General features: G+C 34.5%; 1 pseudogene; it reads left to right on the forward strand.

The window, feature by feature from the left end:
• The first annotated feature begins 4843 nt into the window (after positions 1-4843).
• Positions 4844-5955, forward strand: LOC145634615 (cytosolic sulfotransferase 5 pseudogene; annotated as a pseudogene).
• Positions 5956-20972: the final 15017 nt, after the last annotated feature.

Consider the following 20972-nt stretch of genomic DNA (forward strand, 5'->3'; position numbering starts at 1 on the left):
AACTAACTTTTAATAATATTTTAATTTAAAATACATATAATTAACATTATATATTCCTTAGAAATTAGAGGTTATTTAATTTATTTATTTTTCATAAGATTAGAAAATAAATACATATGAGGTAAAAAACTATAACATCCGAGATAATGCCCATATCACACACTAGCTGTAAAAATAGTTGACAATAATTGTCAAATTAAAGAAGTATAAAGTACAAACTAGCAATATGGGGCATCGCCCGGAATATACACTAGTACACAATAAAAAACTGCTTATTTTCCGCTATCATAAACCATCTGTAACAAGTTATTTATTAATGAGTTTTGACCATTTATCATATTTGTCTTTTTTTTTTTCATAAATAATCCATATTTTACCAACAGCTTAAAATCGTATGTTGGTTAAAAGTTATTTACTTAATGACTTTTATTTGGTCGATCTTCAATAAAATCTTGCTTTCTTTCGTTTGGCTATTATTTTACCATGAGGGGTTTATGTATCGATCTCAGTGTTCAATTTCAACCTTAAATATGTTTTGTTTTATACAGATACACAAAAAAAAGACATTTTATGTACACCGGGACAAAGCTTGTAAAACCTAATAAACTGTAATTGTTATGTTTATGTAGACCCGGCAAATGGGTCATTCGGGTCGGGTATGGATCGAGTCATTCCGGGTCGGGTCAAGTTCCGGTCAAGTTCGGATCGGGTTGGGTCATTTTGGGTTGATTTCAGGTCGGCCGATAATCGGGTCGGGTCGGGTATCGGGTCAACACTTCGGGTCGAGTCGAGTTTGGGTCGGGTCAATTTTCGAGTCGGGTTAGTTCGGGCCAGGTCAATTTTCGGGTCAACCTTTAGTTGAGTCATATTCAAGTGATTCATTGGGTTAAACTCAACTCTGTATATATATAATTATTTATTTATTTTTTGACGAAAAACTCACTAAATTTATTAAGGCTATTTTTTTTAATGGATTATAGTAATTGTTTGACTTTTATTAACCTTTTTTTTTTTTTTTTTTGTTTAGAATTTTTAGACTGAGAATCACTTTAGGATCTCCTGAAACTAAGAGGGATGCTCTAACTAATTGAGTTATACCTCACACTCTTATTGATCTTAGTTTTAATACGTACTTGATCTTATTATCATTGTCATTGTTGTAATAATTTCTTTGAATTATTCTTATACCCCCTCCGTCCCAAATTACTCTTAACGATTTGACATTTTGCACTATTCACACATCTCACTTTGACCATCTTTTTTAGCTATTATATGAAAGTCTATGTAGTCATGTAAGATGTTGTTGGGTCTATTTTAATGTATAATTTTTTAATATAAACTTTTTATAACTTATATAATTATTTACTAAAAGAAGTTAAAGGTCGGGTCATTTTCGGGTTGGGTCAACTTCGGGTCGAGTCGTTTCGGGTCTCGGATCAACTATGGGCGGGTCATCTCGGGTTGGGTCGTTTTGGGTTGAGTCATTTCGGGTTTCGGGTCAAGGTCGGGTCAGTTCCACTTCGGGTCGGGTATGGGTCGGGTCGGGTTAATTCGGGTTTTGGGTCAATTTCGGGTTACTAGTTTCGGGTCGATTTCGGATCATGGGTCGGGTCATTAGAGTCGGGTCATCGGGTTTGGGTCAGGATTGCCAGGTCTATGTTTATGTAATAATTATTATGTTTATTACTATTTAAAAAAAATGTAATAATTATTATTATGTGGTTGAAGGGGATCAAGTCAATAAATGTGCAAACTGTGCAATACAGTATTTATCAAGATTCCACTATGCATTGAGGCATCACACCGACACACACATATGCATCACACCGACACACACATATGCATCACACCGACACACCCATAAGCATTTTCAAATCAAAATCTTACCAGGCCTTAAGTTATACGGGTTATTACTATCTAAAATCTATCTACAACTATATATTTTTTTGATTTCGATTCACTTTTATTTTTACACTATTGATCACCCCTCATTTGACCATCTTCAGTGAATAATATATTAGGAAAAACATATTTATGTGTGAATTCTTGAATTAGTCTCAATAATTGCTATCAAATTACTTTTATAATTTTTACTTGTGGAGAATTAAAGTTATTGATCGACAAAATTTTATATTGAAAAACGTGATAAAAGAAATCGTTTAATTAAAAGAACGGAGAAAGTATAAAGTAATAGCAGGTGACATTACTCTTGTTCATCTTTCGGCTTTTCATACAAAAATTCCTCGCCAAAAATGTTATTGACATTTTTTTTTTTTAATTAACCGTTTTTCTTATGATAAAGACTGGAAAAGGATCGACATATTGTACATTAATTTGAAAGCTTTGATGACTATATTTACAAAATTATACAATTTCTTATGAAGTTTAGTTAGATTATAACTACGGGGAATGAAGAATTAGGAACGTGTTTATTCTTTCCTTAAAGTAATTTTAACCCCCATTATGACTAGGTTGGGTTACCAGTTATTATGCTCCCCGAAATTTCTTAAATCTCGAGATCAATTAAAGTAATTGAACAATAAGAATAGATTAATGAATAAGAATTTTAAAGTAAGTTATAATTGGAGCTCATAAATATTTATAATGTATAGCCTCTTAATCCAAGAGTCACTACTTTCCAAAATATAATTGATTAAGATAACCTGACTTTTAATGTATACTCACGATTATCATAGTTAATTATCGTATCGGGCCAAGCCCACCAGATCGAGCACATAAATGAACAAAACTTTCAAATTGATTCGCGCTCGATTGGGCCATCAACCCTTTAGAAATAAGTTTGCATTCACGCCCGACCGAACTAACTTAGTCCTAACAGGCGAGCAAACTTTCATTTTTTAAACATATGCTCACACCCGATTGAGCAATGACCGCCTAATCGGGCCCGAGATCATAATCCTTGACTCACGTTAAAATTTGTTTGCTCCAAATCTTAAACTTATACTGTAGCTCTAAGCTAAGCTTCTTCTATTTAATTAATGTGGGAGTTTATCCCACATCAAGTTAAATAAAATAGAGTAAGCTAATTTCCTCTATTCAACTAACATGGGACTTTCTTCTCAACAACAAGCTAAATAGAATTGAACAAGCTAACTTTTGTTGTTCTACCAATGTGGCCATGTTGGACTTTCATTCTAAGATTAAGATATATAGACTAACTCACTAACCTATATGACCATTTTATATTCTACCAATGTGGGATTAATTTCAATAATTCATTACACCTATTATGAAGACTACTCTAACAAGTTTTTAAAAATTTTGTTAAATTGAATGTTATTTCCTTATTTTCTTTTTAGTTGTATAACTTAAAAAATTACTTACTCCTATGCAATTTTTGGAGATACAAGAAAAAAGACAAATAAAAAAGTAGACCCATAAATTAAAGAAATTTTATTAATTAAAAAGGAAAGTGATGTATTTGAATTTAAACTTCACTTTTTAAAAAAGTGATGCATAAAAAAAATAGAGGAATTACGAACAAATAGGAAAAAAAAAATTGTTAAAACGTCTATTTCACCGAATACCACTGAGTACTTAAAAATTCATAAAATGCCATCAAGGTTTTCAAAATTCACCAAATGTCATCTAGCTTTTAAAAAATTCACCAAATGTCATTAATGACTAACGACCGTTAACTCCGTTAGTCATTAAGATTAAATCTTGACACGTGTCATTATATAATTGGTTCATTTTAATTATTAATTAATTAATAAAAATAATTTTTTTCTTCATTTTCGTGACAAAAATTGTTCGGTATAGTTTTGGGGGTCATTTTGACCGTTTATGGGTACAAATTAGGCTCGGAATTGACAAAAAAATAACGTAAATGCTCCGTTTTGTGTGTTGAATAATATTTTGATTAGCGTGTCATTACATTTTTAACCATTAAAATTGAACAAGTAAGGTTTTAGGGGTCATTTTGACCCTTAATGGATACTAATTAAGCTCAAAATTGACAAAAAAAAAAAAAACCGTAAATGCTCCGTTTTGTGTGGTGAAAAATATTTCAATTAGCGTGTCGTTATTTTTTAACCATCAAAATTGTTCGGGTAAGATTTTGGGGGTCATTTCGATCCTTTATGGAAACAAATTAAGCTCGAAATTGACTAAAAAATAACATGTATGCCCGTTTTGTATGTCGATACCGTAATTTTTTTTCAGAAAATAAATGCGAAACGGGGTATTTATGTTTTTTTTTTTTTGCCAATTTGGAGTTTAATTTGTACCCATAGAGGGTCAAAATAACACCCAAAACCTTACTCGGACAATATTCTTCACGAAAATCGAAAAAAAGTATTTTTTTTATTCATTAAAATAAATAATTATTGTGTATTAATTTTTAAAAGTAATGACATTTGGTGAAATAATTTTCCAAAGTTATGGCATTTAGTGAAATAAGAATTGCATTAACGAAAAACTTACGTCCATATGTTATTAGTGGCACGAGGTGTCATTGTGTTGTTTGTCAGTGACATTTGGTGAATTTTGAAAACTTTGATGACATTTGGTGAATTTTGTAAGCAATTAGTGGCATTTGGTAAAATAGCCGTTATTAAAATTGCTGAAGAATAATCTTATATGATGAATATAATAAGTTTACCTATTAATCTAGCTTAGGTCACGATATGGATTGTGAAAAGACTTACCCATATTAATTTTCTCCATATGTCTTACCTTAAAAAATTATAGTGTAAAAAATTTAAAAGTTGCCCAAGTAGGGTAGGGGAACTATGTATATATATATAGGAGAAGTGGACAACAAAATAGTTGCATAATCTACATCTTTTGCTTTTAAACACTAGTTTGCATAAAAAAAAAAACTAGTTTGCTTGGTTCCACATAAAATTAGATGGAGTACGAAACAACTACTAACACTCCAATAATTGAGAAGAATGATGAGAAAAATAGCAACCAAGAAGAGATGAATGAAACATTATTACTAGCCAATCTTCCAAAACACACAGAAATTCCGGGGCTAGAGCTTTCGTTGTACAAAGGATGTTGGCAACCCTCAAATGTGATTCCGGATATTATCAAAGCTCAACAACATTTCGAAGCTCATGACACGGATATTATCTTAGCAAGCAAGCCGAAATGTGGCACAACTTGGTTAAAATCCTTGGTATATTCCATTGTTCATCGAACTGAATTTAACAATACCAATCACCCTTTGCTTACCAAAAACCCTCATGAATTAGTACCCTATTTGTTCCATTTCTATAGGGATGACCAAAAGGGTCTTGGTTTGAAACATATTTCTTCCCCTAGGATTTTTTCAATGCATGATCCTTATGAAGCTCTTAATAAGTCTTTTAAAGAGACCACGTGCAAAATTGTGTACATAGCTCGAAATCCATTTGATGCGCTAGTTTCAGCGTGGCATTTCATGTCGTCGAATGAGCTAGTGAAAAGTAAGAATGGTGATTCCTTTGAAACTTACTTTGACTTATCTTGTAGGGGTATGGAACCCGGCGGACCACATTGGGATCATGTTTTAGGGTATTGGAAGCAAAGTTTGGAGACGCCAAATAAGGTGTTGTTTTTAAAGTATGAAGATTTGAAGGAAGATGGGGTCGTAGAGTTGAAGAAATTGGCAAAGTTCTTAGGGTGTGAATTCTCTTTAGAGGAGGAAAAACAAGGGGTTATTGAAAAGATTTTAGAGCTATGTAGCTTGAAAAATTTGAAGGAATTGGAGGTTAATAGGACTGGATTACTTAAAACATCGAAAACAATATCTAATTTACCAAATAAGACTTTTTTCCGTAAGGGAGAAATTGGTGATTGGGTAAATCACTTAAGCACTGTCATGTTCGAAAGATTGGATCAAGTGATTAAAGAGAAGTTTGCGGGTTCTGGATTGGAATTCAAGATCCATCCTTCCAAGTAATTTAGTGTTTTCAAGTTATTGAATCAGTTTCATGTCAGTAAAAATAAAAATTGTTACTCTAATTTGTTCTTCTTAGGTATAATGAATCAATAATCGTATTAGTGGATCTTCCTATGAGAAGGCTCTCTCATCCCTTTATCTATTGGTGTTTCTGTATGTCCTTGTGTTTGTGTAATCTTATCTTGGTTTGGAAAACATAAATAAAAGTATACTATTGTATAAGTGATGCTTGCTTCAGTATAACTGTATTAGCTAGCTGTTAAATTATTCGCAAGTTTATTGTTTGATGCTTAGTACTGGTAATTTGAAAGAATTACTTTTTTTTTCAAATCAAACGAGATTAGAAAACTAATTAAAGCTACTTCGTATTTGTGTAATTGATAAATTAGTGAGATATTAGAAATTAATTGGAATAGAATTGCTTGCATTCTCATTAATCACATTGGGAAATATATAGGAGATACAAATCCTAGTCCTAGTATCATAAGATATCTTAGGATCTTAGGAAAATAACTAAAATAGAAAAGATATTATATGGAAATATTCTATCATATCAGAATAATATACTATTATATCTCAATACCCCCTTCTCAAGTTGGAGCGCTTGGATCATAAGTGCCCAACTTGGAAAGAAGATAATCAAACTGTGCTTTCCCAAGAGCTTTTGTAAAAATATCCGCAAGCTGTGAAGAAGTCGGAACATGAGATGTAGATAACCATCCCTCAGTAATTGCATCACGAACAAAGTGACAATCAATCTCAATGTGCTTTGTCCGTTCATGAAAAATCGGATTCTTTGCAATGTGCAAAGCCGCTTCATTATCACAAAATAACTTAATAGCCTTTGGATGGTGTACTCCAAGACTCAACAACAAAGCCTTCACCCATTTCAGTTCTTTAGAACACGAAGACATGCACCTGTATTCGGCCTCCGAAGAAGAGAAGGAGACCGTGGGTTGCTTCTTAGTTTTCCACAAAATATGTGATTTACCGAGAAAAACAAGCCAACCAGATAAAGATCGGCGAGTCAGGGGACAAGCAGCCCAATCTGAATCACACCAACCCTGCAGATTTAAATCATAATCAGAGCTCAACAAAATACCCCGTCAGGGAGTCCCTTTTAGGTACCGAACCACCCTTAAAGCAGCATCCTAGTGTTCACTACGTGGTTGTTGCTTAAACTGAGACAAAATATGAACAGAGTACGCCAAATCAGGACGCATTATAGTAAGATAAATTAGACGACCAACAAGCCGCCTTTAAGGCTCCGGATCAGAGAGAATTGCGCCAGTGGCTAAACCTAACTTGTGGTTTTGCTTCATGGGAAAACCACTAGGTTTGGCGCCTAACAAACCTGTTTCTGAAACAGGTTTGGCGCCTAACAAACCTGTTTCTGAAACAATGTCCAGAGTATATTTTCGCTGACATAAAAATAAACCTGCAGAGCTACGAGCCACTTCAATCCCCAAAAAATATTTCAAAGGACCTAAATCCTTCATCTTAAAACAGTCACACAAATAGGCCTTAAACACAGATAATGCATCGGAATTGTTCCCAGAAATAATCAAATCATCAACATATACCAAAACAGTAATTTGAGAATCACGAGTAGTGTATGTGAATAAAGAATATTCAGAATAGGATTGTATGAAACCATACTGTTTTAAGGCCGTAGTAAGTTTAGCAAACCAACATCTCGGTGCTTGCTTTAAACCATAGAGGGACTTCCTTAACCTGCAAACCAAAGAAGGATCCGGGGGGTGAAGTCTCATGTATACCTCTTCATTTAAGTCACCGTGGAGAAAAGCATTATGGACATCCATCTGGTGAATTTCCCAATTCTTTGCAGCTGCAATTGCAAGAATAGTTCGAATCGTTGTCATTTTGGCAACCGGTGCAAATGTCTCATCATAATCTACACCTGCTTTTTGATGATTTAGTTTGAACAACTGCTGAAATAAACTTCCGATAATTCACAGAAAAATTATTACAATGTATATAATTTGCTAAGGGATACGAAGTACCTGAAGACTGATTGGAAGGCGGAGATGGACTATTAGAAAAAACCGTGTGAGTGACATAATGACGGAGCAAAACAGATGAGTATTTTTCCCAAAAATCGCGCCCCAAATCTGGGTGTTGGGCGACGGGTGGAGTGGTGCTGGTGTGGTCTGTGTGCGGCTGATGCGGTTCCTCTGTGCTGCTGCTGCCACCTTGATCAGCCCCGCCAAGGCCCTGCTGCAAGACAGAGGCAGCATCATGAGCAGCAGCTTGCTGCTGTGTTGTGTGAGCATCATGGCCAACTTGCTGCTGCCATGGTGCGTGCTGGACAGGAGACTCCGCAGCCCCCTTGCGGTCAGCATCATCGTGCCACAAGGGGGTTGCGGTGTGGGATGCCTCGGTGTCTTCGTACTCTTCTTCCCCCACAAAAATTTCCGCAAAATCATTGTGAACATTATCAGACATATCATTGTAGGGAATAATTTCAAGCCTTTAAAATCCCACTAGCTTGAACCCCACTGTGATCATACGCTAAAGTACGGTGGCGTCCAAAAGGGAAGAAGATAGAGCAAAAGAGTCGCCAACAAGTTTTTTAGGAACTTGTAAATCGTTCACGAGGTAAGGGTTACACCCCTTAACGATCCCAGAGATCATCAACTCCATAAGGTCTAGAACCAAATAAGGGTTCGGGGATGATGGTACAAATCCAACCTAAAAGAGATTGAACCTGCCCTAATAATAGGCCTCTACTTTATTCTGCTCGTATTCATGTGCGCTTTCTGACTAACATACGATCAATAGGATTAACCCTAAACCTGTTTAATCTATGTTGGTTGAATATTAATGCATAAATAAACTATTATTGGCGATCACTTGAATTATAATCACAATTAACCCTAAACAAGATTATTCATTATCTTATTAAGCGTGATGACAAGTACCAATTCCCTTTAAACATGCATAAAAGGTGATCAAGCAATAAAAAATAAATATAATATGTATCAAGCAACATAATAAATAATCAATATCATGAATAATAATTATAATAAATAATAATCATAAATCATAATCAAAACAATAATAAATATAATCATAATCATGTTCATGTTAATATTAAAGCATAATAATAGCAAGATCCTAGGCATGATACTAACAAGATTAATAACAAACCCTAGCATGTCACTAAGCAATAAAAATCAAGTCTTTAACCCTAACATGATACTAACAATCATAAATACCAGGAAGAGAATAAAAGACATCATAGCAACCATATTTAATATTAAAAATAACCTAGACATGATACTAGGAATATCATAATAACAATATAAGCATGATTTCTACATCATGACCCCAATTAATCAATTAAAGCACTTACTTTGATGCCTCGTACCTCTTTCTAATAACAAAATACATGCGTTAGTAACTTCAAGGAAAATAATAAACAAACAATTAAATTAAATAATTGAAAGAGAGATTTGGGACCAAACCCTCAGAAATTAAAACCTTTCACGTCTAGGGTGAAGGCAACTTCGAATATGGCTAGGTGTTTCTTGATCTTGTGAATGCGGAATTTTGTATGAGAAAAACCAAGTTTTGGAAAAGATGAATGAAAGAGATGAATGATCAAGAGATTTAAAGAATGCTAATGCATGAACGATTTAACTTGCGAATGAAAACTGATTGTTGATGCTTAACTTATGAATGAAGAGAATTGGTCCTTGAAAACGGAGTTTTTAATACGATATTTATAGAGAAAATCAGCCAAAAAAAGATAATTTAACAAAACAGAGTTTGACGCTCAGGAAACAGAGCTGGCGCCAACCTTGGTTAGCTGGCGCCAGGTACCAATGGCTAGCGCCAGGCGCCAAGGCCTGAGGTTGGACGCCAAGCTTGATTTCGACGCGTTTTCAAAAATCTGATAAATTTATCGTACTGGAGGATAAAATAATATAATTTCTTCGAAAATGCTATTTGATCTTAATTAAAACTCTGACAAAGTCAACAAAGTTAACTTATCAATGCTAATTGAATTAGGAACGAAAAGAACCTTCTAGAAGACTTAAACCATTCCTAATTGCATTAGGAATGATAAATCATATTAGGCCCTCCCTTAGATCATTGGGCCGCATATAAAGCTCAAATCGGGCCCAGTTTAGTAAATTGGCCATAACTTCCTCAATATTCATCGGAATTGGGCTTATAATATATCATTGGAAAGGTCTTTGCAAACCCCATCCAACTACACCACTATTGGACCCATATCATGGACCAAACAAACTGGATTTTCTGTTTTCTTAAAATAAAGTTTTCAAAAACAGAGAGAAGAGAAAGGAAAAAACTTTCCGCAACACTAGACTTTTCCACACTTTCATTTCATTCGATTATGATTTGACGCGAAAGGTACTCATCACTGGGTTTGGTTTTGGGGAGACACAAATGGGTGTCTACAATCATGCACACTCACATCAACATTAATGTCATCCGGACAACCAAAAGGAAAAATTTCTTCCACAAATTTGACATCACGAGACACAAAAAATTCTTTGGTTTCAAGATCATACAAATGTCAACCCTTTTTCCCAAACGGATACCCCAAAAATACACACTTGCGACTCCGACTAGCAAACTTATTCCCCTTAGTCTTTTGATTATGAGCAAAACACAAGCAACCAAAAGTACGGATAGCATCGAAAGAAGGAGGTTTATTGAAAAGAATTTCGAATTGGGTTTTGTTTTGAAGAAGAGGTGTTGGGGTTCGGTTTATTAAGTGGGCGGCGGCCAAAACACATTCACCCCAAAAATAAATAGGCAATTTGGCTTGAAATCTCAAAGCTCTCCCAACATTAAGAATATGTTTGTGTTTTCGCTCCACTCTACCATTCTGTTGAGGGGTTCCCACACATGAAGTTTGGAAAATAATTCCAGTAGCGACAAAAAAATCAATCAAGCAATTAAATTCGGTTCCATTATCACTTTGAACGATTTTAATTGTTTGATTAAATTGCCTCTCAACCATAGCAACAAAAGCCATAAACATCTGAAAAACCTCTATTTTATCAATCAACAAATAAATCCATACAGCTATTGAATAATCATCAACAATAGTTAAAAAATAACGAGCCCCACATGACGAAACATGACGATATGGACCCCATAAATCACAATGTACTTTCTCAAAAATTCTTGATGTTTTATTTTCACTCAAGGGGAATTTGTATCTAGGATGCTTAGCACGAAAACATACTTCACAACCTTTATCTAAAGTACTTTTATTGCTAATGTGCGGAAGTAACTTAACTATTTTCTCCGAAGGATGCCCCATTCTTCTATGCCAAAGCTACAAATCTGAAGTTGCTTCAACCACAGCCACACGTTGCACCACATCCGACTTGCCAAAGAAATAATATAGTCCATCTTGCCTAATTCCCATTCCAATCAGCTGCTTCAATCGGTTCTGTATAGCACACATATATGAGTTAAATTGGACAACAACATTTAATTGATCACTCAATTGTGTAACAGAAATCAAATTGCAATTAAGATGTGGCGCAAAAGAACTCCAGAGATAGTTATTTGGTCGGATAATCTGACCGATCCCTCCAAAGTAGCAAGAACACTGTCACCATTCGGCAATCCAACGGGGCATTTAATATAACAAGTGTCAAATAACCAAGATTTATTGCCGGTAACATGATGAGTAGCTCCGGTATCTATAATCCAACAAGTATCATCAAATCCTAGTCCTAGTATCACAAGATATCTTAGGATCTTAGGAAAATAACTAAAATTGAAAAGATATTATATGAAAATATTCTATCATATCAGAATAATATACTATTATATCTCAATAGTAACGTTCTTGAGATTGTACTATTCAGGCTTATGCCAAATCACTATCACCTTATAATTACAGTTAATATTGAGTTGGTCCAGATTAAAGCATGACAACATACTGGAAAAAAATGACCATAGCATTAGCATAGGCCACGACCAGGGGCAGGGCTACATGGGGGGCTGGCAGAGGCCCGACCCTTGTAGCTTAGCCCTGAGGTCTATAATTTTTTAACTCGGTCCTTGCAGATTTATTTGTATATGTATTATTAAGTGAAGACAAGTAATATATAAATAGTCTTATTTTAGTGGTAAAAATGTAAATCATGATGCATAGGTCACAAGATCAATTCTTCTAACTCTCCAATTTTGGTTGTTTTATTATCCCTTCTATAATCCCACTTTATTTCTTCTCGGTCTTTTAATTATGTTGTATAATTTGGCTGTTTTTTTTTTCTTTTATAATCCTATTTCTTTATTTTATTTCTTGTATAAGTTGTTAGATATATACTTTGTCTAAATCTGATTAATTGATGACCATCATGACTTTGCCTTTAAAAATGATGTTTTGACTAGTGACATACATTTAGAAAAAAACATAACTTTCTAAAATCTAGATGTTGCATATTGCTAGTTTATGTTGTCTTTGTTTTTGTTAATTGTCAATGATTTAGAGTAGAGTTTGCCTTGATAAAATGTCGTGACATATATTCAAAAAAGCACATAACTTTCAATATTTTAAATATTGTATATTTTCAGTTTATGTTTTACCTTATTTTTATTATTAATTGTTACTAATTAAAAGTATTTTTGAACTTTTATTGAGAAGTGCGTACTTTATATTTGTCTTGTGGTTTGTCATAATGTTAAGGTATGTAGAATGATGAAATTTGTTTTTAAGGGTTTTTTTTTTTTTTTTAATTTTTTTTTTAAAATGATGAACTTTGAATTTTGTATAGAAAATATTTAATTGTCGCTAACACGAAAGTATTTTAGCTCTCAAAAATATAATAACCTTGGTTCCGTTAGCTTTTAATTCCTGGTTGCGCCCCTGACCACAACATGGTACTATGTGTGTCATGTAGTGGGCCAAAGTTGTGTAACACTTTGTTGAAAAAGAATGGCACATACACATATAAAACGTAGGGATGGCAGTGGGTTGGGTTAAATGGGAGACTCACCCTATCCCTGCCCTAGTAGCTAGGGTAGGGATGCATGACGGGTGATGGGGTAGGGATGAGTACAAAATGTGTACCCGCTATAGTTGATGGGGAAAATATGGATTTTATATCAGACCCACCCCATACCTGCCCCTCCCATACCCCAAACTTGATATTCCTTAAGGCCAATCCGTCTTAACCGTAAGAGTCCCAAATTTTTAACACATTTTGATGTAAATTTCATAAATGTGATACAATACAACATCATGGCAGTGAGTTTGGGACAATTTTGGGGCGGGTATGGGGTGGGTATGAGGTGGATATAGATCGGATATCCAGGTGGTGGAGTGGGGATAATTCTTATCTTATACCCAAAGGGGGGCAGTTATGGATGTGGATATTGTACCCGCCATGGGTGGTGGGGCAGGGATGGGTAGAAGATTTTTAGGCGGGTATGGGTATGGAGATATCATCATCCGACCCGCCACATTATCATCCCTAATAAAATGACTAGACACGATGTACAATAAATTAATAACATATGATAAAATAGCTAAATTTAGCATAATTTCATTAACATAACTTAAACAAAACACAACACAACATACAAATAGAAATAGAATAGACAAAAAATACATAACTTTTACAATCAAAATCATAATTATTTTGCATATCGAGCATAGCTCACACTCCACCACTTTAAATTTGACTGGAGCAGTGATTTTCGATGATTTTGCATCTTTCCAAGTAGAGATCTTCACAATTTGTGTTGATGCTTTAATTGTAGAGTTGATGACGAATCCTAAACACATATAGAGATTCTCAAAACTTATAAGGAATTTTTAAAATGTTGGTTAAATTATAATTATATATGTGTATATACTTGTTTAGAGACAATTTTTTTTTTTTTAAATGTGCCATCATGCAAGCGTGACATTGTGACAATTGACAAGATAAATTTATATACAATAAATTGTGGTGTTCACAAATGCGAACCCCATGAGTTCACCGGGGTGGATAAATTGTGTGGATATGTGGTAATAACAAATAGTACGAACAACATAAGTATGGACAATAAAATGCGTAATCATGACAATTAAGGCGTTACATCTTATATTTATGGACAATAAATTGTGTCATAATAACGAATTTATTGACAATTATCATAACTACCTTAAGTTAATCATTGGTAATAATACGAAGTATGATGGTATTAAGAGAGATGATATACATAAAACTAATCATTGTATGTTGTCTTTACATACAATACCATTAGAAATTTGATCAATCAACAAAAAAAAAGGATGGTTCTAATCATTAGAAACAAGTAGGATGGTTCTAGCGTAGTGGTCGACTACGAACGACTACGGATGACTATGGTCGACTAAAATAATAGACTAAATTTGAACCATTAATATTTTTTATTGCTTAATCTTAGCCTTTGAATATATTGTTAAAAAACTTTAAAAATCAAAGTTACATATCAATTAAGTCAGCGACCAGTCAGCGCCCAGTCAGCAAAGGGCTGTTTGATTCATTAATTTTTGAGTGTGATTTTTTTCCATGTAATCCAAGTTATAATATTATAATATATAAATAATCATTCAAAGTTATAAAATTGAAGAACTTTTGAAGCTTAAAGGTTTTGATGAAGATGAACTTAAACTTAAGAAAACTTCGAACTAATAAATGGTTTTTCTAAGTGTATGACTAGATCAGGTGAATTGAACCTCAAAGGTGGAAGAGTAGCCTAATCTAAGAAGACATGAAGAGATTTCGTGGAAAGGTTAAACAAGGTAGAGGAAGAGTTCCCTAACAGGAACTTAGTTCTCTAACAAGAACTATCTAAGTTCCTTAACAAAAACTTGAAGACAACAAGTTAAGGTGTTGACTAGGTCTGCGTTGAAGACAACAGGTTCTGGAGGAACTTGGCCTACGAAGTTCCAGTTTCAAACTGGTGTATAAGTGACAGCAGGAACTTAGTCTTGGTTTGCGTGAAGCCCAAGCATCCTATGTTTACAGAATATTGGCGCAGTAGATTTATATAGTTAAGTTTTATCTTTTAGATTTTCTGTAAATATTATAAGTATGCTTAATGCGTGAAATCTATTAGAAGCGTGAAAAAGAGCTTGGCAAATTTAATTAAATAGGAAAGTTTAGAAAAAGATAAGTTTTTAAGAAAAAGATTTTCTAACAAGATTTGCTTCTTAAAAACTGATTATCAAAAGATATTATTCGAATAATAATCTATCTTTAATAAGTTTTCCAAAAAGATTTTCTTTAAATTAAAATAGATTTACTTAAAATCGTGAATTAAGGTTTTGTTAATTTAACATGTTTATCTTTTTGAAAACCCTATTTGCTATACGAGCTAGCCTTGTATAAATAGTAGAAAACTCAGTTCTTGGTTTTCTGTGAGTCTATGCGTGAAGAATTGAATTGCACTTAATTGTGTAAGTTTTCCAAGCTTATAAACTTTGTCATATTAGTTTCGGGTTTCATTTGTGGCTTAGCTTTCATATACTAGGAGTCATATATATATTTTGTATTGGTTGGGTTATTGGGTGAGTGTATGAAATTTACTTTGCATACAGTTGTGTAGGCTTCTATTGTGATGCCAAGAGTTAGTACTTAGAGAGTACGAGTGAATCTTAGTTTGGGACTTAGATTGGGTAGGATAGGGTCGTACTATGTAGCAAGTTCAGTGTGGAACTTGTGAATATAGGTCTGTTTATTATAGGTTGTAACTTGTGTGTTTGCCCTATTATAGTGAAGTGGTTTGGTTTTGGAAATCCCTTTGAAGGGTCGAGGTTTTACTTCCAGTTAGGCCCTAGAAGGTTTTCTCGTAAAATCTATGTGCATTGCAGGTTCCTTTACATTCTGTTTTATATTCCGCAAAAGTAGTCACTAGGAACTCACTTACAATTCACTCTCTCTTTTAGTGTTCATCTCAACTAACAATTGGTTTAAGAGCAAGGTTCTCACGTGCAAGCAAATAGCTTTGTTAAGTAAGTTCCTAAGGAGAGATGAATTACAAGGAGAAACTTGAAGAAGGGCACTCTACCAAACGTCCACCTATGTTTAATGGTAAGTTTTATACATACTGGAAAAATAGGATGGTGATCTTCATCAAGGATGAAAATTACTAGGTATGGCGTGTAATTAATTCTGGTGATTTTGAGGTAACCGCAACCAATGAGAAAAACGAGGTAGTTCCTAAACTTATTTCTGATTATGATAAGGAAGATGTTTCTTTACAAGAATACTACAAGAGGGGGGGGGGTGAATTGTAGTTTAAGAGAATTGAGCTAACTTTTTGCGGAATTGAAAAATACTAAGCTACAAGAACTCAAAGTGAACACATAGAGATTTTACATGGAAAACCTCTTGGCCCTAACAAGAGGAAAAACCACGACCACTTGGAATTTCAGGAAAGATTCTTCACTATAACAGGGCAAACAACCTATTACAAGCTAAAGAATCAATCTTCAAGTTCCTCTATGAACTTGAAGTTCCCAGTAGCAAGTCCCACTACTTGCTACTCTTCTCTTCTCTATTCTCTTTTCTCTCTTTCTCTTCTAACTTCTCTTAGAGTTCACTCAAACTCCCAATTCCCAAATTACAACTCAATAATAGACTCTAGTGAAAGTAATGAAGAAAAACACTTAAGTGGAATGCGACTCTTGACTCGTTTATGAATAAGAAAGAAAGATAAAAGTATTTTAGCAAGGTGAAGTTATCCAGAAAATAACTTCAATATTTTTAGGAAAATATTGCTTGGAGAAAACGCCACACTTTCCACTACTCACACCACCACTGCTGCATATCAACGCCACTGCTCTACACCACTTCCAAAACTTTTAATCATGTCCTAGAAATCAGGGCACTTTGAGCCTTAAGGAAGTAGCACGTTCGTGAGTGGGGAAGACTGAATCAACAGTTAGTTGCGCAAGCTTAGGAAGTTGGTTTTGCAAATATCTTTTTTTCGAAAATAAATTATCAGCTTAAAAGATAAAATCACAAAAGATTTTCTTAAACAAACTATCCTATTTTTTAGCAAGTCAATACTTATCCTTTTTTCAAACGCATTCCACTTAGCATCAATCCTAATTACTTTTCACACATAAAATCTAAAATAGAAAAATACTTTAGACTTTATGCTTCTCTAAGAAGTCTCTGCTTTGAGTCTTCTTTCCTTAGCTTCTGCACCGAAGCTCTAGTTCCTTCACAGGAACTCTTTAGCTGATCTCTTTGACTTTTAGCTCCTTGTGTTCCTTTGCCTTGAGCAATTCCTGTAACTTAGAAACAGACTACAAGACTCACAAAATATATTAGTCCACTTGTTTGACTTGTTTTATCATCAAAACATCAAGGGCAACAATATTCCCCCTTTTTGATGATGATAAACAAGGCAAACATATTAGAGCAAAAAATAAGCTAAGAGATCAAATAAACTACTGTAAAACAAAATGAAAAAGAATTTTGAAACAAGTTTTATACCTTACTGAGAAGCAGAGAGACACAAAACTTTGAGGCAGAGATGGATGATAAGTGTGTAAGTAGTTTGCCAAGTATACTTTTCCCTTTTGGCATTATCAAAAATATAATGTATATAGCAAATTATCTCAGGAACAACACCATAACATGGTCTAATTATAAGGCAGATTTCATATAAGCACTTTCAATGCAGAGAATATGCACAAAATATTGATAAAACATTTATCAAAAACCAATGAAAACATTGGCCAAAAGTGCATCAAATCCACTAGTTTAAAGAAAATAGCAAATAATCCCTGTTTAAGTTACAGACCCAAAAGAAAATATTGTTCAGTAATAGCAAAATAAAAAAAGAAACATCATCATCATAATTGGCTGGAGGGATAGGAAACAAGATCAGACTTCCTCTGCAGTTAGATCATCAAGCTTTGCTGTAATCTTCTCCACAACCTGCTTCATTGCTTCATCTCTGGCTTGAGCAACCTGGAGAAGTAGTGACTTTGCATCAGCATTACAGCCAGACACTGCTCTTTCTAGAGCATCCACCCTGCCTGTGTTGCTCTTAAGTTCTGAGATGACATCTTTGAGCACATCCTTCAGTTCCTGCAGCTCAATTAAAACTGCTTCATTGAGCATAGCTGGAGAATTGATTTCTGTAAACCCTGTTTCCTTTGGTGCAGACTTAGGAGACACAAGAGGAGTATGAACTTGAGCTTCTTTTCCAGCGTCCTGTTCCCCTAGATCAATGAGAACAAGCTCAAGCTCTTTTTCTTTCTTCTTTGACAGTCTCAGACTCTTCCTTTTTCTTCCCCCTGTCTCCAATACATCCTCCTCCTGAACTTCAGCCTCTAACCCTTTCTCCCTCTCTCTCTTTTTCTCCTTTGGCTTTCCACTTTCAACACCTTTTGCTCCAAGTGCTTCCCCCTCAACTTTTGCCTTCTCTTCTTCTTCTGAAACTGCAAGCAACACCTCTAAATATCCACAAACCACATGCAGACCTCTTTTCTCAAGAAATGTTTTCTGAACATACTGGTTGTTTTGTAAGAGCAAGGGTTCACAACCAGTGAGGTCAATTTTAAAGCTTTCAAAGATGGTGGTGAGGAGATTACCATACCCAATTTTCCAGTTTCTGGGTACGCAATGGGCTAGGTGCTGAATCATGATAGAAGGGAAGTTGATTTGGATTTTTTGTTTAAGGCAATACATGAAGATATAGTCAAGCTTGTTGGCTGAATCTCTTTTTTGGGTTCTTGGAACAATGTCATTGTGTACAATTTCAAACAGCAATTTTTAGAGAGGGTTAAAGTTGTTGTGATTGACATAGGTGGCTTTAGGGTTTCCTTGGAAATGTTCAACAATTGACTCAATTGAGATGTTAGGAAGAGGTTTCTGCACAGAACCTTTGAAATACAACTCATAACCAGGATTAGGAACTTCAAATAACTCCCTTAAATACTCTGCATCAAACTCAATCGATTTTCCTAACACTTTGCATGTAATTTTTCCTTTTTCACAGGAAAAAGATGCATGAAAGTCTTTCAAGGCAGCAGCATACAAAGGCTTATTAAAGCATTTACTCAACAGATAAGTCCAATTTTGAAATTCAATTAACTTTAGAAATTCATTGAACTTACTCGCTTTACACCATGGAAGGTTTAGGCTCAAACCAGATACGAAGTGAGTAACATTGTCCTCAAGTCGCTTGATCGCTGCTGTCTTATGCTTGTAGGAAACCCCCAATTCCTCGATCTCTTCTTCTTTGTGCTGCTGAGCTGGTTCCTCTTCCATTTTTGCAGAATTTGGTGATGGAGGATATTCAAAAAGAAGTTGGTGGAGAGTTTCTGAGGTTTTATCTGTGGTAATTTCTTGGATTTTGACAGCAGAGGCTTGTTTTGTTTCTAGGGTTTGGTTTTTTGGTGAGATGTCCATGGGTGAGTATGAATGAGGCTCTTTGTAAGAGAGAAGTATAATTGATTTGAGTGGTGTAAATCTCTCTGAACTTTCCATCACCTTTTATACTGGAGTAATTGTGAGGTGTCGCTTCAGGGTATAGGTTTAAGTGAGGTGAATTATGATGATGCATCACTTGCATTTATAGCCTTGGGTAAATGAAAAGATAATTCTAGAAGATGAAATGTATTTTGCATGTAAAGGGATTAATTCAACAAAAGAAGATGAATATTGAATGTATCCATTTGATAAACTGTGTTTGATAAAATAAAATAAAATAAGAAAATTTAAAGAAAATTATCAAAAATAATTAAATTTGTTGAATGGATAAACTTGTGAATATACAAATTAATGCACAGAACAAGTCAACATAGCTCATGCCATTAGTCAAGGATTTCAAGAATTATCATTTTTATGCACAACTTTGAACATATATGCTTAAATCAACTGCCATATCTATGTCCATAAACATATCATTTTTGTGTGAGATAAAATGTACATCAGTTTGGAGATTTTATATGAGGGAACATCAAGGCTTTTTCCTTAACACAACTTAATCATTCCAAGCTCTATCCTCATCATCTCATGTCTTTATCTTTTTAAAGGCTTAGTCAAAATGTCAGCAATTAGGTTAGTCGTTTCACAAAATTCTAATTTTATTAAGCCTTTCTTAGCATTATCCTTTAGGAAGTGATGTCTAATATGAATATGCTTAACACGAGAGTGATTTACTGGATCTTTAGATATACAGATTGCACTTGTGTTATCACAGAAAATGGGAATGCAATCGAATTTCATACCAAAATCTCTGAGTTATTGTTTTATCCACAACACTTGAGAGAAGCAAGCAGCAGCAGCTACATATTCTGCTTCAGCATGCTTCAGCAGTAGATAAAGCTACAATGTTCTGTTTCTTAGAACCCCATGAGACTAAGCATGGCCCTAGGAACTGGACCATGCCTGATGTATTTTTTCGATTGACTAAATCTCCTGCATAATCTGCATCTGTAAAACCTTTTAGTTCAAAGGAATCACTTCTAGGATAAAAGATACACAACTCATCAGTTCCTTTCAAGTATCTAAGTATTCTCTTTACAACAGTTAAGTGAGATTCCTTAGGATTCGACTAAAACTTGGCACATAATCCAACACTGAATGCAATGTCAGGTCTACTAGCATTTAAGTACAATAAGGAACCTATCATACCTCTGTACATCTTTTGACCCACACTAGTTCCTGTTGGATCATCATCCAGTCTTATGCCTGTTCCCATGGGTGTGTGATTAGTTTTTGCTTGATCAAGGTTGTACCTTTTCAGTAGTTCCTTGATATACTTTTGCTGATGAATTGAAATTCCTTTCTCTGTCTGCTTAATTTGTAGACCAAGGAAGAAGTTCAATTCTCCCATCATGCTCATCTCAAATTCACCACTCATAAGATCAGCGAAGTACTTGCACAAGACATCGTTAGTTGCACCAAATATAATATCATCCCCATAGATTTGCACAACTAAAAGATCAGTTCCTTTTGATTTCAAAAACAAAGTTTTGTCAACTTTTCCTCTCTTAAAACCATTTTACAAAAGGAACTTTGAGAGCCTTTCGTACCAGGCTCTTGGGGCT

This window comes from Chenopodium album, chromosome 6, assembly GCF_948465745.1.
Source record: "Chenopodium album chromosome 6, dcCheAlbu1.1, whole genome shotgun sequence".
Classification (NCBI taxonomy): Eukaryota; Viridiplantae; Streptophyta; class Magnoliopsida; order Caryophyllales; family Amaranthaceae; genus Chenopodium; species Chenopodium album.